The sequence below is a fragment of the Cervus canadensis genome, chromosome 9 (assembly GCF_019320065.1).
Source record: "Cervus canadensis isolate Bull #8, Minnesota chromosome 9, ASM1932006v1, whole genome shotgun sequence".
Taxonomy (NCBI): Eukaryota; Metazoa; Chordata; class Mammalia; order Artiodactyla; family Cervidae; genus Cervus; species Cervus canadensis.
Window position 1 is genome coordinate 48,319,141 of NC_057394.1, and position 25,282 is coordinate 48,344,422.

Sequence of the window (25,282 nt, forward strand, 5' to 3'; positions counted from 1 at the left end):
TTCTGATGATCCAACAGTTGTTGACAATTTGATCTCTGGTTCCTCTGATTTTTTCTAAATCCAGCTTGAACACATGGAAATCACAGTACACATGCTATTGAAGCTTGGCTTGGAAGATTTTCAGCATTACCTTGCTACCATGTAAGATAAGTGCAATTGTGTGGTAATTGAGCAACCTTTGCTATTGCCTTTCTTTGGGATTGGAATGAAAACTGACCTTTTCCAGTCCTGTGGCCACCGCTGAGTTTTCCAAATTTGCTGGCATATTGAGCCCAGCACTTTCACAAAATCATCTTTCAGGATTTGAAATAGCTCAACTGGAATTCCATCACCTCCAATAGCTTTGTTCTTAGTGATACTTCCTAAGGCCATCTTGACTTTGCATTTCAGGATGTCTGGCTCTAGGTGAGTGATCACATCATCATCATTATCTGGGTCATGATATATATGTATTATATATATATAATGTATTATATATACATATAATTATTATATATGTATTATACATACATATATACATATAATTATACATATAATTACATATATATATATAATAAATATAATATATGTATTATATAATGTATAATACATGATATATATGTATTATATATATATATATATATATATATAATACACAGCTTTTTTGTGTATTCTTACCTCCTCTTCTTAATATCTTCTGCTCTGTTAGATCCATACCATTTTTGTCGTTTATTGTGTCCATCTTTGCATGAAAAGTTCCCTTGGTATCTCTAATTTTCTTTAAGAAATTTCTAGTGTTTCCCATTCTATTTTTTTCCTATATTTATTTGCATTGATCAATGAGGAAGGCTTTGTTATTTCTCCTTGCTTTTCTTTGGAACTCTGTATTCAAATGGATATATCTTTCCTTTTCTCCTGTGTCCTTAGGTTCCTTTCTTTTCACAGCTATTTGGTAAGGCCTCCTCAGACAACCACTTTGTCTTTTTGAATTTCTTTTTATTTTTTTTGGATATGGTCTTGATCTCTGCCTCCTGTACAATGTCCTGAACCTCTGTCCATAGCTCTTCAGGCACTCTGTCTATCAGATCTAATCTCTTGAATCTATTTGTCACTTACACTGTATAATCATGAGGGATTTGATTTAAGTCATACCTGAATAGTCTATGGTTTTCCTTGCTTTCTTCAATTTAAGTCTAAATTTGGCAATAAGGAAGTTCATGATCTGAGCCACAGTCAGCATCCGGTTGTACTTTTGCTGACTGAATAGAGCTTCTCCATCTTTGGCTGTAAAGACTATAATCAATCTGATTTCAGTATTGACCATCTGGTGATGTCCATATGTAGAGTCTTCTCTTGTGTTGTTGGAACAGGGTGTTTGCTATAACCAATGTGGCAGAATTCTATTAGCCTTCGCCCTGCTTTATTCTGTACTCTAAGGCCAAATTTACCTGTTAATCCAGATATCTCTTGACTTCCTACTTTTGCATTCCAGTCCTCTATAATGAAAAAAGATATTTTGGGGGGATGTTAGTTCTAAAAGGTCTTGTAGGTCTTCATAGAACCGTTCAACTTCAGTTTCTTCAACATTACTGGTTGAAGCGTAGACGTGGATTGCTGTGATATTGAATGGTTTGCCTTGGAAACAGAGATCATTCTGTCATTTTTGAGATTGTATCCAAGTACTGTTTTTTGGACTCTTTTGTTGACTATGATGGCTACCCCATTTCTTCTAAGTTACTCTTGTCCACAGTAGTAGATATAATGGTCATCTGAGTTAAATTCATCCCTTCCAGTCCATTTCAGTTCACTGACTCCTAAAGTGTCGATGTTCACTCTTGCCATCTCCTGTTTGACCACTTCCAATTTACCTTGATTCCTGGACTGAACATTGCACGGTCTTATGCAATATTGTTCTTTACTGCATCAGAATTTACTTCCATCACCAGTCACATTCATAACTGGGTATTGGTTTTGCCTTGGCTCTGTCTCTTCATTCTTTCTAGAGTTATTTCTCCACTGTTCTCCAGTAGCCTATTGGGCACCTACTGACCTGAGGATTTCATCTTTCAGTGCCCTATCTTTTTGACTTTTCATCCTGTTCATGGGCTTCTCAAGGTAAAATACTGAAGTGGTCTGTCATTCCTTTCTCTAGCGGACCATGTTTTTTTCAGAATTCTCCATCATAACCCGTCCATCTTGGATGGCCCTACACCGCATGGCTCATAGTTACATTGAATTAGACAAGGCTGTGGTCCGTGTGATCAGCTTGATCAGTTTTCTGTGATTGTGGTTTTCATTCTGTCCACCCTCTAAAGGATAAAGATAAGTAAATATTTTATCCGAGTTTCTGTTGGTGGCCAAGATTTCTAATTATAGGTCACAGCAATTAGAGAGGAATACCTGACATCCTCTTGTGCTGTTGGTGGGAACATAAATTGATACAATTGCTGTGGGGAACAGTATTGAAATTCCTTTTAAAATTACAAATTAAACTACTATTGTTTTTATTGCTGTTCAGTCGATAAGTCATGTCCAACTCTGCGACCCCATTGACTGCAGCAGACCAGGCTTCCATGTCCCTCACTATCTCCCAGAGTTTGCTAAACTCATGTCTATTGAGTCAATGATGTCATCCAACCATCTTATTCTCTGTTGCTGCCCCCATTCTCCTTCTGCCCTCAATCTTTCCCAGCACAAGGGTCTTTGCATTGAGTCAACACTTTTCAACAAGTGGCCAAAATATTGGAGCTTCCATTTCAGCATCAGTACTTTCAAAGAATATTGAGTTGATTTCTTTTAGGATTTATTGGTTTGATTTCCTTGATGTCCAAGATACTCTCAAGTGTCTTCCCTAGCAACACAGTTTGAAAGTATCAATTCTTCATCACTCAGTCTTCTTTATGATCCAACTCTCACATCCATAGACAACTACTGGAAAAAACATAGCTTTGACTGTATGGACTTTGTTGGCACAGTTATGTCTCTGCATTTTAACACACTGTCTAGGTTTGTCATAACTTTTCTTCCAAGGAACAAGAGTCTTTTAATTTTGTGGTTGTGATCTCCATCCACAGTGATTGTGGAGCTCAGGAAAATAAAGTCTGTCACTGTTTCCACTTTTTCTCCATCTAATTGCCATGAGGTGATGGGACTGGATGCCACAATGTTAGTTTCTGAAAGTTGTATTTTAAGTCAGCATTTTTACTCTCTTTTTTCACACTCATCAAGTGACTCTTTAGTTCCTCTTCAATTTCTTCATTAGAGTGGTATCATCTGCATAGCTGAGGTTGTTGATATTTCTCCTGGCAATCTTAATTCCAGCATGTGACTATCCAGTCTGGCATCTCATGTTATACTTAGTTGTATATAAGTTAAATAAGCAGGGTGACAATATACACCCTTGATGTACCCCCTTACCAATTTTGAACCAGTTCATTGTTTCATGTCTGGTTCTAACTGTTGCTTGTTGTCCTGCATACAGGTTTCTCAGGAGACAGGTAATAAAAAGACACTTACTCCTTGAAAGAAAAGCTATGACCAACCTAGACTGTTGTGATTCACACAAGGGTGATACTGGTGGTAAAGAACCCTCCTGTCAATCCAAAAAAACATAATAGATGAAGGTTTGATTGCTGGGTTGGAAAGAGCCCCTGAAGGAGGACATAGCAATGCACTCTAGTGGTATTGTTGCCTGGGGAATCCCACGTGCCAAGAAACTTGGCAGGATACAATCCATAGGTTCTCAAAGAGTCTGACAAAATAGAAGGAAATTAGCCTGCATGCACATACTCTATACCTTTAGCATAGTCGATGAAGCAGAAGTTGTTTTTTTTTTTTTTAATGGAATTTCCTTGCTTTCTCCATGATCCAATGAATGTTGGCAATTGATCTCTGGTCTAATAAGGTATCTATGTTTGTCATAGCTTTTCTTCCAAGGAGCAAATGTCTTTTAATTTCATGGCCACAGTCACCATCTGCAGTGATTTTGGAGCCCAAGAAAATAAAATATGACCCGGAATTCCCACTAGGAGCATATACCCTGAGAAAACCACAATTCAAAAAGACACATTTACCCCAATGTTCATTGCAACAATATTTACAATAGCCAGGATATGCAGGCAATCTAGATGTCCTTTGACAGATGGATGGATAAAGAAATTGTAGTACATATATACAAAATGATATTACTTAACCATAAAAGAAAAGAGTTTGAGTCAGTTGTAGTGAGGTGTATAAACATAGAGCTTGTTATACAGAGTTAAGTAAATCAGAAAGGGAAACATAGATATTGTGTGCTAATGAAAAATATAGAATCTAGAAAAATGGTACTGATGAATCTATTTGCAGGGAAGGGATGGAGACATCGATATAGAGGACAGACTTGTGGATACAGTCAGGAAGGAGAGGGTGGGACTAATGGAGAAAATAGCATAGACTTTTCCCTACTCAGGGATCAAAACTGGATCTCCTGCATTGCAGACATATTCCTTACTATCTGAGCCACAGGGGACGCCCCATATATACATTACCATGTGTAGGTAGATAACTAGTGGGATATTGCTATATAACATAGTGAGTTCTGTGATGACCTAAACTTGTGAAATGGTGGGTGGCAGGAGTGTGAAAGCTCAAGTGGGAGTGAAGATATTATATATATACATACATATATAATTATGACTAATTTGTGTTGTTGTAGGGCATAAATCAACTCAACACTGTAAATCAATTATCCTCCAATTAAACATATTTTTTTTAAAGTCATAGTCAGACTCAAATAATAATAATAATAATAATAACTTCTAAAAGTTACTTGGAATCCAAAGGCCTTGAGATCCAGAAACTATGAGACTTGTTTAGCCCAAATGCCATACACCTTCCGTAGTCAGCAGAAGAGGACTATTTTGTCTTACAAAGACCATGTTTCTTCAAAGGTGAATTCAAGAAGTATATTTACCATAGTTTTTACTCTAGCTAATAATATAAAAAGCAAAACAATACCAAGAACCAACAATAATTTCCAGAAGCCCTTGACACACTAAAGGAGAGACTAAATGCCTAAATCAAGAGCTAATGAAGGTGGTAATATCAACATTCCAAGCAAGAATCTGAGCATGGAGTGGTGGAGCATTGAGGTCAGATATGGACCTTGCAGGACTCTGAGGACACCAATTGATGGTTTTTAGTAAGCAAAATATGAATCTGATTTTGGTGTTGGCCATCTGGTGATGTCCATGTGTAAAGTCTTCTATTGTGTTGTTGATAGAGGGTGTTTGCTATGACCATGTGTTCTATAGGCAAAACTCTATTAGCCTTTTCCCTGCTTCATTCTGAACTCTAAGGCCAAATTTGCCTGTGACTCCAGGTGTTTCATGACTTCCTACTTTTGCATTCCAGTCCCCTATAATGAAAAGGACACCTTTTCTTGGGTGTTAGTTCTAAAAGGTCTTGTAGGTCTTCATAGAACCATCAAACTTCAGCTTTTTCAGCATTACTAGTCAGGGAATAGACTTAGATTATTGTGATACTGAATTGCTTGCCTTGGAAACGAACAGAGATCATTCTGTTGTTTTTGAGACTGCATCCAAGTACTGCATTTCAGACCTCTTGTTGACTATGATGGGTACTCCATTTCTTCTAAGGAATTCTTGCCCACATAATAGATACAATGGTCATCTGACTTAAATTCACCCATTCCAGTCCATTTTAGTTAGCTGATTCCTAAAATGTTGACGTTCACTCTTGCCATCTCCTGTTTGACCACTTCCAATTTGCCCTGATTTGTGGACCTAACATTTCAGGTTCCTATGCAATATTGCTCTTAACAGCATCGGACCTTACTTCTATAACCAGTCACATTCACAACTGGGTGTTGTTTTTGCTTTGGCTCCATATCTTCATTGTTTCTGGAGTTATGTCTTCACTGATCTCCAGTAGCATATTGGGCATCTACTGACCTGTGGCATTTATCTTTCACTGTCCTGTCTTTCATACTGTTCATGGGGTTCTCAAAGCAAAAACACTGAAGTGGTTTGCCATTCCCTTCTCCAGTGGACAACATTTTGTCAGCTCTATAGAGTCAGCAAAAACAAGACTGGGAGCTGACTGTGGCTCAGATCATGAACACCTTACTGCCAAATTCAGACTTAAATTGAAGAAAGTAAGGAAAACCACTGGACCATTCAGGTATGACCTAAATCAAAACACTTAACGATTATATAGTGGAAGTGAGAAACAGATTTAAGGGATGAGCCTGATGAACTATTGATAGAGGTTCGTGACATTGTGCAGGAGAGAGAGATTCAGACCATCCCCAAGAAAAAGAAATAATAATAATAATTAAAAAAAGACTATCTGAAGAGGCCTTACAAATAGCTGTGAAATGAAGAGAAGCTAAAAGCAAAGGAGAAAATGAAAGATATTCCCATTTGAATGCACATTTCCAAAGAGTACCAAGGAGAGATAAGAAAGCCTTCCTCGGTGATCAGTGCAAAGAAATAGAGGAAAATAATAGAATGGAAAGACTAGAGATCTCTTCAAGAAAATTCGAGATATCAAGGAAACATTTCAGGCAAAGATGGGCTCAATAAAGGACAGAAAAGGTATGGACCTAACAGAAGCAGAAGATATTAAGAAGAGATGGCAAGAATACACAGAAGACCTATGCAAAAAAAGATCTTCACAATCCAGATAATCATGATGGTGTGATCACTCACCTAGAGCTAGACATCCTGGAATGTGAAGTCAAGTGGGCCTTAGGAAGCACCACTATGAACAAAGCTAGTGAAGGTGATGGAATTCCAGTTGAGCTGTTTCAATTCCTAAAAGATTTTGTGAAAGTGCTGCACTCAATATGCCAGCAAATTTGGAAAACTCAGCAGTGGCCACAGGACTGAAAAATGTCAGTTTTCATTCCAATCCCAAAAAAGTCAATGCCAAAGAATGCTCAAACTATCACACAATTGCAATCATCTCATATGTTAATAAAGTGATGCTCAAAATTCTCCAAGCCAGGCTTCAGCAGTACATGAACCGTGAACTTCCAGATGTCCAAGCTGGATTTAGAATAGGCAGAGGAACCAGAGATCAAATTGCCAACATCTGCTGGATCATTGAAAAAGCAAGTGAGTTCCAGAGAAACATCTATTTCCGCTTTATAGACTATGCCAAAGCCTTTGACTGTGGTTCACAACAAACTGTGGAAAATTCTGAAAGAGATGGGAATAACAGCCCACCTGACCTTCCTCTTGAGAAATCTGTGTGCAGGTCAAGAAACAAGAGTTAGAACTGGACATGGAGCAATGGACTGGTTCCAAATAGGAAAAGGAGTATGTGAAGGCTGTATATTGCTACTCTACTTACTTAAACTATATGCAGAGTACATCAAGAGAAATGCTGGGCTGGAGGAAGCACAAGCTGGAATCAAGATTGCCAGGAGAAATATCAATAACCTCAGATAATCAAATGACACCACCTTTATGGCATAAAGTAAAGAAGAATTAAAGAGCCTCTTAAGGAAAGTGAAAGAAGAGACTGAAAAAGTTGGCTTATAACTCAATATTCAGAAAACTAAGGCCATGGCAACTGGTCCCATCACTTCATGGGAAATAGAGGGAAAACGGATTGACTATATTTTGGGGGTCTCCAAAGTCACTCCAGATGGTGGCTGCAACCATGAAATTAAAAGAAGCTTACTCTTTGGCAGGAAAGCTATGACCAACCTAGACAGCATATTAAAATGCAGAGACATTACTTTGCCAACAAAGGTTCATCTAGTTAAAGGTATGATTTTTCCAGTTGTCGTGTATGCATGTGAGAATTGGACTCTAAAAAAAGTTGAGCACTGAAGAATTGATGCTTTTGAACTGTGGTGTTGGAGAAGACTCTTGAGTTTCCCTTGGACTGCAAGGAGATCCAACCAGTCCATCCTAAAGATCAGTCCTGAGTGTTCATTGGAAGAACTGATGCAGAATCGGAAACTCCAATATTTGGCCATTTGATGTGAAGAACTGACTCATTTGAAAAGACCCTGATGCTGGGAAAGATCTTAGGTAGGAGGAAAAGGGGACGACAGAGCATGAGATGGTTGGATGGCATCACTGACTCAATGGGCATGAGTTTGAGTAAACTCTGGGAGTTGGTGATGGACAGGGAGGCCTGGGATGCTGTGGTCCATGAGGTGTCAAAGAATTGGACAAGACTGAACTGAACTGAAGCGAAATATCACAGTTTTATCATTGGATTAGAGCAGCTTCACTGACAGCAAATGCTGCACACCAATTCAAATTTTGGGGGAACATAAGGAAGCAAAAGTGAGAGTCATTCAATTGTGTCTGACTCTTAGCAACCCCAAGGACTGTGAATTGAAAGGCTTTCTTTGTGGCTCAGCTGGTAAAGTATCTGCCTGCAATGCAGGAGACCTCAGTCTGATCCTTCTGTTGAGAAGATCCCTTGGAAAAGAGTAAGGATACCCACTCCAGTATTCTGGCCTAGAGAATTCCATGGACTGTATAGTCTATGGGATCACAAAGAGTAGTCCTTGGAATTCTCCAGGCCAGAATACTGGAGTGGGTAGCCTTTCCCTTCTCCAGGGGATCTTCCCAACCCAGGTTTCCCACATTGCAGGTGAAGTCTTTACCAGCTTAGCTGCAAGGGAAGGCTAAGAATACTGGAGTGGGTGGCCTATCCCTCTCCAGGGGATCTTCCCAACCCAGGAATCAAACTGGGGTCCCCTGCATTGCAGGTGGATTCTTTACAAGTTGGCTATCATAGAAGTCATTGGGAATATATATGGCATTATTACTTTCTCACATTTAAAGCAGTAGCATTTTGTTCTTCTTCTCAGCTTTACTGGGGTATAATTGACACAATTGTAAAATAGTTCATGAATGCATCAAAATTTGAAAAATTTGATATAGAACAACTATGAAGTTAGGAGCTAGGTTACCCATTTTAAAACATTTTACCAATTTTTAAAAAATAATTTGATTAAATCAAACACTATATTTTTCAAATAAAACATTTATTCTGAAATTATAAATGTACCACATTTAGATAACTATCTATCTTATATTTAATTTAATGTCATCAGGTTTCAACTAATATTGTGACCAGATAGAGAAGTCTCAATGTATAGTATTTGATTTGAAGAACCTAAAAGGTATTTGTAATTTGGGATCTTAAGTATGTGACTACACACTACTATCTATTTCTATACTGTAATTAGTATCCTGTATTTAAGAACAACAACAAAAAAATACTGATTTTCAACTGCCATAAAAATAAATTAGAAAAGGACATGTTGGGAAAGCCAAATGAATGCAATATATTAACAGAAAATGTAACTGCAAAAGAATATTTCCAAGTAAGAAATTTAACATGTCAAATGCTATAATTACAATGTACCAAGTATCCATAAAACATAAGAAAAACAAGCTATTATGTAGTAGAAATAACCAGATTTTGAAATATTAATATATTATTTTTTAAATTGAAAGAAAACTTCAATTAATGGGCTGAAGAGCACTATGAATACAGATGATATTAAAAATCTGATTTTTAAGACAGAAATTGATTTTTCTTCCAAAATGCAAACAATATAAGAAAAACTATGGAAAATGTGAATGAAAATGTAAGATACTAGATGATCCAAAATTTCACTGATTCTTCTAACAGTGATTGCACAGGGAGGAAAATGAGGTAAAAGAGATGCTATTAAAACAAATAAAACTGTTCAAAAATATAAAATTTCAAAAAGCAACAACTGTAGAGATATTTCCTTTATGGATATAACTATAAAGATATGTGGAGGAAAAAAAATGCAAAGTTATTTACAATGGATTAAGAATCTGGCAACAAAATTTTCAAAAACAACACTGAACACATATGACAGAAATCTTTGCTCCTCTTTGCTCATCAGGATTAACCACTCAAAAACTGATACAACTGCACATTTTGACTACTGAGCAATTTATGAGGGTCCCCAAATAGACAGGGGGCAGGCTAAACTTCCAATGATAATGGGACAATTGTGGTGATCCATAATGAAAGGTCTAACATTTCCAATAACAAAAATGATAAAAATTTGTCTAGTGATTAATATGTTGTAATTGTGAGAGAACTCACTCCTACTTCCAACATGTTTAAAAATTCATGAAATCTGAAAATAGAAAAGAACAAAACTTTTTTTTTTAAATTATATCAGAAAATATATAATATCCTGAAAAATTAATCTCATATGCTATAGTCTTCAAGTATTTAAATAAAATATAATACTACATTTTCTGGTTGATGTAGCATATGATAAGACAGGATAATAATGTATCAGGTCTTTTCTTTGTTTCTTTCACAGCAAAATTGTTCTTTTTTTTTTCTTTAGAAGCAAAGTTGTGTGGTTTTCTAATTTTTAACACATCCAGAGAAAATATGAATACAGAAACATGGGCAGAATAATGTATATTGCAAGGCAGAATCTATCTAATTCTGTTGCCCACATCATTAGGGTGGTAGTAAGTCCAATATAATTAATTAGTAGTTTATCTGTTCTTACTCCCAACATACAGAAGTTGTAAAAGGAAGGCTCCATAGCAGTTATATAGGCTTTCCAGGTGGTGCTAGTGGTAAAGAACCCACTTGCCAATACATGAGACTTAAGATATGCAGGTTTTATCCCTGAGCCAGAAAGATTCCTTGGAGGAGGACATGGAAATCCATTCTGGGAGATATACCAACAACTTCAAATATGAGATGATACCACTCAAATGGCAGAAAGCCAAGTGGAACTAAATGGCCTTTTGATGAAGGGGAAAGATGAGAGTGAAATCATGGTTCAAAGTTCAACATTCAAAGAACTATTATCACTGCATCGGGTCTCATCACTTCATAGAGGGTAGATGGGGAAACAATGGAAACAGTGACAGACTTTAGTTTCGTGGACTCCAAAATCACTGTAGATGATGTCTATAGCAACGGATTTAAAAGATGCTTGCTTCTTGGAAGAAAGACTACGACCCACATCAGTTCAGTTCAGTTGCTCTGTCATGTCCGACTCTCTGCGATGCATTGAGTCACAGCACACCAGGCCTACCTGTCCATCACCAACTCCCGGAGTTTACTCTGTAATGTCCATTAAGTCAGTGATGCCATCCAACCATCTCATCCTCTCTCGTCCCCTTCTCCTCCTGCCCCAAATCCCTCCCAGCATCAGGGTATTTTCCAATGAGTCAACCCTTTGCATGAGGTGGCCAAAGTATTGGAGTTTCAGCTTCAGCATCTGTCCTTCCAAGGAACACTCAGGAATGATCTCCTTTAGGATGGACTGGTTGGATCTTCTTGCAGTCCAAGGGATTCTCAAGAGTCTTCTCCAACACCACAGTTCAAAAGCATCAATTTTTCAGCGCTCAGCTTTCTTCACAGTCCAACTCTCATATCCGTACATGACTACTGGAAAAACCATAGCCTTGACTAGATGGACCTTTGTTGGCAAAGTAATGCCTCTGCTTTTTAATATGCTCTCTAGGTTGGTCATAACTTCCCTTCCAAGGAGTAAGCATGTTTTTTTTTTGTTTGTTTGTTTGTTTGTTTTAATTTCATGGCTGCAGTCACCATCTGCAGTGATTTTGGAGCCCAAAAAAATAAAGTCTGACACTGCTTCCACTGTTTCCCCATCTATTTCCCATGAGGTGATGGGACCAGATGCCATGATCTTAGTTTTCTGAATGTTGAGCTTTAAGCCAACTTTCTCACTCTCCTCTTTCACTTTCATCAAGAGGCTTTTTAGTTCCTCTTCACTTTCTGCCATAAGGGTGGTGTCATCTGCATATCTGAGGTTATTGATATTTCTCCTGGCAATCTTGATTCCAACTTGTGCTTCTTCCAGCCCAGCGTTTCTCATGATGTACTCTGCATATAAGTTAAATATGCAGGGTGACAATATACAGCTTTGATGTGCTCCTTTTCCTATTTGGAACCAGTCTGTTTTTCCATGTCCAATTCTTAGAAAGGGTAGAAACAGACAGTTGTTGTATTTCTATTGATCATTGTTACATTTCTATTGCTGTAAATCAAATTCCTTAGTTAGAAACAACATTGTACAGGATACAATTATTGTAAAGAAAGTGTTAAGTTCACAGGTGGCAATTTTGGAAAAAATATTTTAGACTGAGAATACAAATCTATAATCAGAATTAATGTCTATTCTAGTGAGGATAAACCACTGCTCTGTCCATAATTAAAGGAATCTAACATAATTGCAGCCATGAGATTAAATGACACTTACTCTTTGGAAGAAAAGCTATGACTAACTTAAACAGCATATTAAAAAGCAGAGACATGACTTTGCTGACAAAGGTCCATAGTCAAAATTATGTTTTTTTTCCAGTAGTCATGTATGTATGTGAGAGTTGGACCATAAAGAAAGCTGAGTGCTGAGGAACTGATGCTTTTGAACTGTGGTGCTAGAGACTCTTGAGAGTCCCTTGGACTGCAGGGAGATCAAACCAGTCATTCCTAAAGGAAATCAGTCCTGAATATACATTGGAAAGACTGGTGATTTAGCTGAAGCTCCAATAATTTGGCTACCTGATTCAAAAAACTGACTCATTGGAAAAGACCCTGATGCTGGGAAAGATTGAAGGCAGGAGGAGAAGGGGACGACAGAGGATGAGATGGTTGGATGGCATCACCGACTCTATTGACAAAAGTTTGAGCAAGCTCCAGGCGTTGGTGATTGACAGGGAGGCCTGGTGTGCTGCAGTCCCTGGAGTCACAAAGAGCTGGACATGATAGAGCAACTGAACTGAACTGAATATAATTAGCACTTTTTAGAGGTATTTGTTATACCCTGAGACACAAGTTTATATTACACCTGGTATATAAAGTCTTTTCCTGAGCTAATAAAGGGGTGCTGCTTTCTTAAAGGTAGTTTATGTACATCTCATAGAAAATTGCTACAATTCAACACAATATATTGTATATGATGCATATGATATTAATCATATCTGCTAGGTGGCTTCCCTGGTGGTTCAGTGGTAAAGAAGATTTGGGCTTTATGCCTGGGTCAGGAAGATCCCCTGGAGAAGGAAATGGCAACTCACTCCAGTATTTTTGCCTGGGAAATCCCATGGACAGAAGAGCCTGGTGGGCTACAGTCTACGAGTCACAAAAGAGTTGGACATCACTTAGCAACTTAACAACAACAAAAAACAGGTGGTATGGTGTAACTAACACTAAGCAACTTTACATGTGGACCTGAAGTAGCTGTATGAACTGTCTTTCTCTTCTATGTGTATATCTGTAAATATTAATTACTAATGTCTCTTTTTCCTTTTTACTTTTATTCCTATTTAATAATAACCTGAGTTATTTTCATAGTGAGTAAATAATAATTATATATACATATATATATTATGATATGTATCTAGAATATTGTCAACTATTGCCTAAGATAGATCTCTCCTATTGATAAAAGATTGGATGTATTTTCATAATTATGTACTTTAGCAAAAGTCATTTTTATTGTTATTATTTCCCCTTTGAAGTTTAAATAGAAAGATATGCATGGATTTTGAGCTGCCAAAGAGATAAAATGTAGGAATCATTTTATTCCACATACTTTTTTAGCATACCTTGCTATACCACAGAGACTTAGTTTGGAAGTGAAATTTCCTGAATACTTTTGTAACTAGAATTCTACGTGCAAATTGGGCTTTTACTTACTAGATCCCTTTACACAAAATATGTAAGACACAATTAATGCAGAGGTTATTTTCCTACTTCTTTCTATAAGTTTTTAACTTTTTAGGCAAGGTTTTATAGACTATTTTACACTACATGACTGCTACAGTGTCCATTAGCTATCTTTCATTTGAATCTTAATGGTAGACATGTTCACATCTTAGTTTTATTCTTTGATCCTTCTATAGCTGCTATGGTTAAATAGTCTTAAATCAATAGTTCTTGTGTTGGCCTGATAGATGGTACTTTAGTTGATGGATAATTATGTCTTGGCCAATTCATTTGTGGAGTGCCTGCCTAGATCCTGCTCTTCTATCCTTTTCAGTGATATTGTAAATCTACTATAGTTTACAATTAAATATATTCTAACTTACAATAATTAACATTGCTTACATTTATTGTTCTGAGTTCAAAACTGCTACAGAAGATTATCTCAAATGTGAGTTAAACCATATGGTTTTGACTAGTTGTGCATGGCAGAGCACAAAGAACTCTAGCTATTTGCTGGCTTGTGGTAAAATATTTTATGAAACTGCCATCTATTTTATTCTCAATGGCTGCCCATGTTACTTAGAGGCTTACAGTTACTAGAAATATTTTGTAAACCTCAAAATGTAACTTATGTCTGCAGATGTTTTTCACTTTTACCAAATTATGTGAGAGAGAGCCTAACTATGGCTCATTGTAAACAGGTGGCAGTAAGAAGCAGCCTTAGCAGGAGATAAGACTGCAAGACTAGCGGTCTCAGTATAAAGCTGCCAGACAATAGCAGGCAGCCCAAAGTCAAATATCAAATATTAGATGTTACCTTTCCACCAAAGCCTTTAATTGTAGATGCCTTTTTGTTTTCCACCATTAATTTAAGAGAATGGAAAAGGCTCAGCACAAAGGCATTGATTCTAGACAAGAGAGGATTCAGTGCTTTGTCTAGACAAGGTTTTTTATATGTTCACTTGCACATAGAACTGACTAAAAGAAAATATATGAAAAGCCAAATGGGAACTCATAATGCCAAAGAAACCACAAGTCTGCCCTCAGAAGCACAGTGACTGTTTCATTTGTAAGGCAAATTTTGGGCTCCAAACCTGCAGCAGATGAAAGTTGCTGTAGAAAGCTATACAGTCTTATTTTCCACATGCCCACAGAAGAGACTGGGCAAGGATAATTCCCAGTGAGCCACTATGTGTCCACAGAACACAACACAGTGGGAGTCAACCCAGAGCACAACTGGTGTCTCCATCAGTAACTGTCTCTCTGCCAAGGCAGGTGACTTTCAAAATAATTCCTGCCCAGCAATATTATATGACTTCTATGAACTGGGACTTTGGGGAATTTTTAATTCTTTATTTTCTTAATGAAAATGTTCAGTCTACCTTGTTCATTTAACAACATTGATTACCGACTGCAAGGTGTTAAAATATTTTTTTCATTAGATAATAGGTCACCAAACCACAGATATCCAACATAACACTTAGAAATCTTAGACCTGGGTGTGGATGTAATCATTATCAGACTTTAACTGCTTCATTTCTGTAAGAATTAAATTAGTGCTGCAGGTAACAACTAAAGTATTCATGGATATTTTGTGGCAGAGGCAAGTCTAGTCATTGCTTACCAGTTCCACTGTACCTTTTCTATTCAGCAAAAGCGCTTCTGAGTTTAAGGCAGGCTTATGGTGATCAAGTTAGGTGAGATACTCTCTCCCATTGACATTAAAAGTATCAGTATGATATGGTCTTGACAATGAAGATGTGAATAACATTTTGATAGTATTTTTTTAACATTATTGCAAGAATTTAAGTGACAGATACAATTATAATTTTGCTCTAATACTTCATCAATGCTATACCAATACTTCATTATATTTACTTTTAATTCATAACATCCTTAAAATATTTTGTTAAATGACTTCCCCTTTCTAATTTTGCATTTATAAAAATGTACTTGGGAGAATAGTGACTGACAGGAGAAGAAAAGAGTTAAAGGTAAAGGAAATCCAATAGATAAGGGAATGCTGGAGAGATTTTATTTTTGTCATCACAGATAGGAGAAATTGGAAAAGGGAAAACTATTTAGAAAGAATTTTTACAGACTATAAAGCCTGGAGACTTGCTTATTAAAATAAAAACCTATATTTTGAAATCAAACATTTGCTTTATATTCATGTTTCCTTTGTACACTATAGTTCAGCTAAATAGTTATATCTGTCTAGAAAACCCATATATTCCATTATTTGTTCATAACTGAGAGAAGAGTGGAGGACTTTTTAACGCAGTATTATGTTTGGGACATAAAGTGCATAACTTTGAAATTTGACATTCCCTGCAAAGACAGATACAGTTTCGTGTCTTTTTTTTTTTTAATATTATCTTTGCAAAAGTGAGAAAGAAGTCATTTTTAATATCTTTCTAAAGATGTTTTGAATTTAGAGTGAATACAATCAAGTATTACCATAGGTTTGATGAAGGATAGGGATGAAATTATAGGTGTACTTCTATCACTTAGCAAATTACCATAATAGTGTCAAATCTAAATCTTGTGTAAAAGTGACATGTATTTACAGCAGAAACTCTGCAGACGATTAACCATTTTGTGTATATGTGTAAGCAGCTAAAAGTAATTTATGGTAAAAGCCACAATGTTAATAAATTTCCTTATCTTAAAAGACTTTTTGCTGGTAAATTTGTGGAGACATGCAAAACATTTCAACCTAAATACAGTTTTATCTCCACCTTGTTTTCTCTTTTTCTTTCTATTCCCAAGCTTAAAATATTTACTGTTTTGCTTTTTCACAACTCAGCCTCTATTGCTCCAGATAAGTCTAAAGAATGAATAAGTACCACATTAAGTATGAAAAGTAAAAATGGAGAAGGTATTCATTCTAAAACCAATCAAGTGAACACAGCAATTGTACTAAATCTACACTTTTTGCACTATTTCAACAACTAAGAAATACCCTGACTAGAACATGTCTTAGAATATACTTTGATATGCATAAATTAATTTACATTCTAGAGGTTATGAATTAACAAATCTTTTTAGCATAGTAAATAGGTGCTCCATGTATGCACATGTTTGTCCAATAAGTATGGGTAAAGAGACCCATTATTAGGAAAAAAAAAAGTCACAAGGAAAGTTTGCAAGTGTTTCTAATGCTTGGGCATATAAGAATGTGTGTGTGTGTGTGTGTGTGTGTGTGTGTGTGTGTTTACATATTACCAAAATAATAGATATAAATGTAAAACAATAAAATTGCATAATACCAATATAAAAATAGGCTTCTAAAACAATTCCCGAATTCCCAGCTCACTTTCTAAAGGAAAACTCTTTGGAGTATTCACTACTTTAAGTCATTACTATATAAATATACATTCTATGAATTTATATCTGTTTCTTCATAAATATGTTTTTAATTGTGTTAAGATCTCTGAGAAATTAAAATTTACCTCCCTGAGTTGAGAAGAGCCCCTGGAGAAGGAATAGGCTACCCACTCCAATATTATAGCCTAGAAAATTCCATGGGTTCACAAAGAGTCAGACTTTGTGAGTGACTTTCAGTTTCACTTCACTGTCACTTATTTTTGCCTTACTATTCTTCACTTTCTATATGCATATTATTAACTTTACTTAACAGCTAATTCAACTGTTAGTTCAAATTGGTACATATTTAGACCGCCTAGATTCAAATCTTAAATGAAATTCTCTATCAAAATATTTATGTACATATTTTAAAATATATTATTTTTGAACAAATGACATAACTTTCTGTCGCTTGGTTTTCTAATCTGTAACATCAAGACATCTACTTATGTTGGAGACAGTTATGAGGAATATGTGAGAGAATGCACAAGAATTAATTAGAAGAGTTATATTCAAGTATAAAATAATTTTTTTAAGTATTAAAGAATAGTAATTTAATGTTTATTCCCATAGAGGTAATTAGATTCTCATTCTTTGCAGACAACTTGACCATCAAAATGGAAAATATTTGAACATATTATATAAAGGTCTGGTGGCTGAGATGGTAAAGTATCTGCCTGCAATGCAGGAAAACTCAGTTCGATCCCTGCATTGGGAAGATCCCCTGAAGAAGGAAATGGCAACCCACTCTATTATTAATGATGCTCCAGTATTCTTGCCAGGAAAATCTCATGGAAAGAGGAGACTGGCAAGCTACAGTCCATGGAGTTACAAAGAGTTGGACACAATTGAGTAACTGACACTTTCACTTTTCACAGTATCATGGCTATGTTAAATATTGTTGAATGCATAACCCAGAAAGAGTGATAAACAGTCTTTGTCATGGCTATATTGCCTTCATTGTTGCATGGTTCAAGAGAAATTATCGAACGTGTTAATTTTAAGTAAATTACTTTTCATTTCATCCATTGTTCAAAATCATGTCTAATTTTGTTTCATTAAAATAGATTGATATTATTAAAATCCTTTCTTGTCATACACAGTGAACAGTGTCTTTATCCTATGAATGTTACCTTTCTACCATACTATACTATAAGTTTTAGAGGTCTGTGCTCTTCTGTTTCACTCTGCTCCAGCTGCTTTCCAATATTGCATTATAGCTAAATGTTGGGAATTTACTTCATTTCATTTAAGTTGTACCTTTGTATTTTATTTATATATGTATCATATTGAGAGTGTATCAGGCAGGAAGGCTAGGGGTTCTCCAAAGGGAGGAAATAGGCTGCAAGTGTCAGACATTTTTATCTCTCTCTTAAGCGTTAGGAGGAAACAAACTACAAGTGTCAGGTATTTTTTTCCCTTCTCTATACAAATTTAAAAGGAGGTTTCTTTTAAAATTCTGTGTTACCATGACAACACCTGACTCCACCTGAACTTAACTTTCCTCAAACCTTGAGCTAACCAAGGCATTTTTCTTATGGAAATGTTTTTCTAAGCTATGTTAACGAACTATGTATTTACCCTAGACTGTCTTTCTTCAAGTTGGTTGTGGTTAAGACCCAGAACCCATAAGGGTTCAACAAACCAGTATGCTTTACTCATATATTGTTCTCCTAATCTATGTTAATGAAACTATATATTTACTTGGAAACCTGCCTTTCTTTAAGATTCATGTCAATTGTTTTATGGCCTGGGATGACTCACCTTATGCCAATGTTATCTGAAAACGCAGGGTGTGGTTGAGGGACCTAGTGCCACTCTGAGTTTTGAGACATCTCCTTTCTCTAATTAACAGCTTGCTGATAGGTATGTAACATACTGCTAAAGGCTAGCAGGGGGACACTCTCCATCCCCCTTCTGATATCTGTGTCAGATACTTTCTTTGTCCCTTTTCTTACTTTAATAAAACTCTGCTATATAAAAGCTCTTGAATGATCAAGTTGCGTCCCTGGTCCCAAAGCTAAATCTTCAGAGATCACAAATCTGACAATGTTCACCATAAGCTATCATCTTGGGGGCTCATCTGGGATCTTCAGGACAAGGCAATAGCACTCAGAGCTCTATCCTCTCTGCTTTCTCAATATACACGTTTTCTGCTTTACTTTACTAACTGTATGGTGTGCTTGTGTGAATGAACAACACGCCCTACATGAAGCAAGTGATGAGCCCTGCTCTGAGGTCTCTAGATGCCTTGTAATGACTGAAGGCAGCCCCCAAAAAGGGAGCCATGTCGGGGGTTTATACTAACCTGTCAATACCAAGAAACATCCAACATCCCTGCTAGGGCAGCAGCAAGAAATGGGTGAAGCATGTGGACCAGACTGTTCTTTCTCAGTCACATTTTCCTGGTTTCTTTGACCATTTCATAATTGAGTGGAGGATTAAAACAGCTAACCTAATCTGCCAGATTATAGACTTTCAAGGGACTTGTGATCCATGCTGTTACTATGTACTTTTACTTAGACCCCATGTATGGAAGTGCCTAGGCTTCCAGGAGCCGAGAGTTAATAGGAGCATATATGGAGTGAGGTGGAACTCTAGCTCCAGCAGGATGTTTGGGAACTAGGTGGAACTCTAGCTCCAGGAATGTCTCTCAGGCTAGAGGGCACTCTCTTGGCTGCCTGACTCAGTGGCCTGCAACCTGAAAGTGAGTCTTTGTCATTGTTGTGCCACCAATCTACGTAGATAAAAGCACTTCTGGTGACTATGAGGTTTTTGAGGACACAGATGGAGAATTGCAGGATCTGGAAGTGCAATGGGCTTCTTCCTTTGGTAGCACTAGCTCTTAGTGGACCAGGGGAGGCTCTCTGGTGGCTTTTGTCTCAACTTCTTCAATATTTCTTTTGTGGAATCTGTAGAAATGAACTGGAAGGACATCCTAGTAGCTTGAGGACAAAAATCACTACTTCCTGCTGGTCAGGGGCACAGGCCCTAAATTTCTGCCCCCTTCTGATGTCTATGTAACAAGATTTGTCTATCTCTTTTATGCTTTAATAAAACTTTATCACACAAAAGCTCTGAGAAATCAAGCCTCGTCACTGGCCCCAGATTGAATTCCTCTCCTCTGGAGGCCAAAAATCCTGATCTCTTTCATGGCTCAGCAACAACTTTTCAATATGTTATTAACTTTCATTTTCTTCATATTATGTATTTACTTTCACAATTGATTCCTATTTTAGAGTTAAATAAAAAGTTCCAAATCATTTTCTCTTAGAATATTAAGGTACTACTCCAATTTGTTATAGGAAGATGTAGTAATCTTACATTCATTTTCAGATTGTTATATAAATTCTTCCTCAAATCTTTCAAGATTATACCTGTATTTATATAATCTTGAAATTACTATGAGAGTATGCTCTTCTGTGGACCTTTTAAATTAAAGAGTTTGACGTTTAGTGGGTTATTTCTATTTGAACACTTATGCCAAATTGCAAAGCTAGAATGTCATTTACTTGAAAAAAAAAATGTTATTGAAGTATAGTTGATTATACAATCTGTGTTGTTTCTGCTGTAGAACAAAGTGAATCAGTTATACATATGCATATATCCACTATCTTCTAGATACTTTTCTCCATATAGGTCATGATAATATTGAGCAGAGTTTCCAGTTCTATGCAGTAGGCCCTTATTAAATATCTATTTTAAATATAGTGTGTATATGTCAATACCAAGCTCACAATGTATTCTCCCTTCCCCCTCCTCCCAGTAACCTGAGGGCTGTTTTCTACATTTGTGACTCTATTTCTGTTTTGTGAATAAGTACACTTGTACTTTTTTTATTTTTTACTCCACATATAAGCAATATCATATGATATTTATTCTCCTCTGTCTGACTTACATCACTCAGTATGATAATCTATATTGATGCAAATGATATCATTTCATTCTCTTTATGGTTGAGCAATATTCCACTATGTATAGGCTCATTGGTGGCTCAGGGAATATGCCTGCAATGTGAGAGACCTGGATTTGATCCCCGGGTTGGGAAGGTCCCCTGGAGAAGGGAATGGCAACTCAGTCTAGTAATCTTGCCTGGAGAATTCCATGGACAGAGAAGCCTGGTGGGGCTACAGTCCATGGGGTCACAAAATGCTGGACACAACTGAGGGACTACATATACACATATATATATATACCATATCTTCTTTACCCCTTCCTCTGTTGAAGGAAATTTAGGATGCTTCCATGCCCTGGGTGTTGTAAATAGTGTTGAAATGAACATCAGGGTGCATGTATCCTTTCAAAGTATGGTTTGCTCCAGGTATATGCTCAGGAGTGGGATTGTAGATTGCATGGTAGCTCTACTTTCAGTTTTATAAGGAATCTCCATACTACTGTCCATAGTGACTATATCAGTTTATGTTCTTACTGAGAGAGTCAATTTCTAGGCAGGTTGATAAGAAGTCTGGGGTCCCCAAGTTGGAAAGAAGGGTCTAGGGTTCTTGAGGAGGAGATAGGGGTCTGGAATTCTCATGGAAGAAGAAAGGAAAACAAATGTTTTTGGTTTTCTTTTTCTCTACACTCCTTATTCTTAGTCACATAAATCTTTTATGTATTTATTTATTTATTTTTGTTTGTGTGTTTTGTTTTTCCTTAAGCCCAGAACTGATGATTACACAGCAAACAATTCAATTTAAACTCTGAACTAAGGATTCAGTTCAGTTCAGTTCAGCCGCTCAGTCGTGTCTGACTCTTTGCGACCCCATGGACTGCAGTACATCAGGCCTCCCTCTCCATCACCAACTCCCAGAGTCTACTCAAACTCATGTCTATTGAGTCAGTGATGCCATCCACCATCTCATCCTTTGTCATCTCATTCTCCTCCCGCCCTCAATATTTCCCAGCATCAGAGTCCTTTCCAATGAGTCAGTTCTTCACATCAGGTGGCCAAAGTATTGGAGTTTCAGCTTCAAAAACAATCCGTCCAATGAATATTCAGGACTCATCTCCTTTAGGATGGAGGGGTTGAATCTCCTTCCAGTCCAAGGGACTCTCAAGAGTTTTCTCCAACACCACAGTTCAAAAGCATTAATTCTTTGGTGTTCAGTTCTCTTTATAGTCCAACTCTCACATCCATACAAGACTACTGGAAAAACCATGCTTATAGTTTCCTTTGTTGTGCAAAAGCTTTCAAGTTTCATTAGGTCCCATTTGTTTATTTTTGCTTTTATTTCCAACATTCTGGGAGGTGGGTCATAGAGGATCCTGCTGTGATTTATGTCGGAGAGGGTTTTGCCTATGTTCTCCTCTAGGAGTTTTATAGTTTCTGGTCTTACATTTAGATCTTTAATCCATTTTGAGTTTATTTTTGTGTATGGTGTTAGAAAGTGTTCTAGTTTCATTCTTTTACAAGTGGTTGACCAGTTTTCCCAGCACCACTTGTTAAAGAGGTTGTCTTTTTTCCATTGTATATCCTTGCCTCCTTTGTCAAAGATAAGGTGTCCATAGGTTCGTGGATTTATCTCTGGGCTTTCTATTCTGTTCCATTGATCTATATTTCTGTCTTTGTGCCAGTACCATACTGTCTTGATGACTGTGGCTTTGTAGTAGAGTCTGAAGTCAGGCAGGTTGATTCCTCCAGTTCCGTTCTTCTTTCTAAAGATTACTTTGGCTATTCGAGGTTTTTTGTATTTCCATACAAATTGTGAAATTCTTTGGTCTAGTTCTGTGAAAAATACCGTTGGTAGCTTGATAGGGATTGCATTGAATCTATAGATTGCTTTGGGTAGAATAGCCATTTTGACAATATTGATTCTTCCAATCCATGAACACGGTATGTTTCTCCATCTGTTTGTGTCCTCTTTGATTTCTTTCATCAGTGTTTTATAGTTTTCTATGTATAGGTCCTTTGTTTCTTTAGGTAGATATACTCCTAAGTATTTTATTCTTTTTGTTGCAATGGTGAATGGTATTGTTTCCTTAATTTCTCTTTCTGTTTTTTCATTGTTAGTATATAGGAATGCAAGGGATTTCTGTGTGTTAATTTTATATCCTGCAACTTTACTATATTCATTGATTAGTTCTAGTAATTTTCTGGTAGAGTCTTTAGGGTTTTCTATATAGAGGATCATGTCATCTGCAAACAGTGAGAGTTTCACTTCTTCTTTTCCTATCTGGATTCCTTTTACTTCTTTTTCTGCTCTGATTGCTGTGGCCAAAACTTCCAACACTATGTTGAACAGTAGTGGTGACAGTGGGCACCCTTGTCTTGTTCCTGATTTCAGGGGAAATGCTTTCAATTTTTCACCATTGAGGGTGATGCTTGCTGTGGGTTTGTCATATATAGCTTTTATTATGTTGAGGTATGTTCCTTCTATTCCTGCTTTTTGGAGAGTTTTAATCATAAATGAGTGTTGAATTTTGTCAAAGGCTTTCTCTGCATCTATTGAGATAATCATATGGTTTTTATCTTTCAATTTGTTAATGTGGTGTATTACATTGATTGATTTGTGGATATTAAAGAATCCTTGCATTCCTGGGATAAAGCCCACTTGGTCATGTGTATGATTTTTTTAATATGTTGTTGGATTCTGTTTGCTAGAATTTTGTTAAGGATTTTTGCATCTATGTTCATCAGTGATATTGGCCTGTAGTTTTCTTTTTTTGTGGCATCTTTGTCTGGTTTTGGAATTAGGGTGATGGTGGCCTCATAGAATGAGTTTGGAAGCTTACCTTCATCTGCAATTTTCTGGAAGAGTTTGAGTAAGATAGGTGTTAGCTCTTCTCTAAATTTTTGGTAGAATTCAGCTGTGAAGCCATCTGGTCCTGGGCTTTTGTTTGCTGGAAGATTTTTGATGACAGTTTCGATTTCCTTGCTTGTGATGGTCTGTTAAGATCTTTCTATTTCTTCCTGGTTCAGTTTTGGAAAGTTATACTTTTCTAAGAATTTGTCCATTTCATCCAAGTTGTCCATTTTATTGGCATAGAGCTGCTGGTAGTAGTCTCTTATGATCCTTTATATTTCAGTGTTGTCTGTTGTGATCTCTCCATTTTCATTTCTAATTTTGTTAATTTGGTTCTTCTCTCTTTGTTTCTTAATGAGTCTTGCTAATGGTTTGTCAATTTTGTTTATTTTTTCAAAAAAACCAGCTTTTAGCTTTGTTGATTTTTGCTATGGTCTCTTTAGTTTCTTTTGCATTTATTTCTGCCCTGATTTTTAAGATTTCTTTCCTTCTGCTAACCCTGGGGTTCTTCATTTCTTCCTTCTCTATTGCTTTAGGTGTAGAGTTAGGTTATTTATTTGTTTTTTTCTTGTTTCTTGATGTAAGCCTGTAATGCTATGAACCTTCCCCTTAGCACTGCTTTTACAGTGTCCCATAGGTTTTGGGTTGTTGTGTTTTCATTTTCATTCATTTCTATACATATTTTGATTTCTTTTTTTGATTTCTTCTATGATTTGTTGGTTATTCAGAAGCGTGTTATTTAGCCTCCATATGTTTGAATTTTTAACAATTTTTTTCCTGTAATTGAGATCTAATCTTACTGCACTGTGGTCAGAAAAGATGACTGGAATGATTTCAATTTTTTTTGAATTTTCCAAGACCAGATTTATGGCCCAGGATGTGATCTATTCTGGAGAATGTTCCGTGTGCACTTGAGAAAAAGGTGAAGTTGATTGTTTTGGGGTGAAATGTCCTATAGATATCAATTAGGTCTAGCTGGTCCATTGTGTCATTTAAGGTTTGTGTTTCCTTGTTAATTTTCTGTTTCGTTGATCTATCCATAGTTGTGAGTGGGGTATTAAAGTCTCCCACTATTATTGTGTTACTATTAATTTCCTCTTTCATACTCGTTAGCGTTTGCCGTACATATTGCGGTGCTCCTATGTTGGGTGCATATATATTTATAATTGTTATATCTTCTTCTTTGATTGATCCTTTGATCATTATGTAGTGTCCTTCTTTGTCTCTTTTCACATCCTTTATTTGAAAGTCTATTTTATCTGATATGAGTATTGCGACTCCTGCTTTCTTTTGGTCTCCGTTTTCATGAAATATTTTTTTCCAGCCCTTCACTTTTAGTCTGTATGTGTCTCTTGTTTTGAGGTGGGTCTCTTGTAGACAGCATATATAGGGGTCTTGTTTTTGTATCCATTCAGCCAATCTTTGTCTTTTGGTTGGGGCATTCAACCCATTTGATGTTTATATTTTTA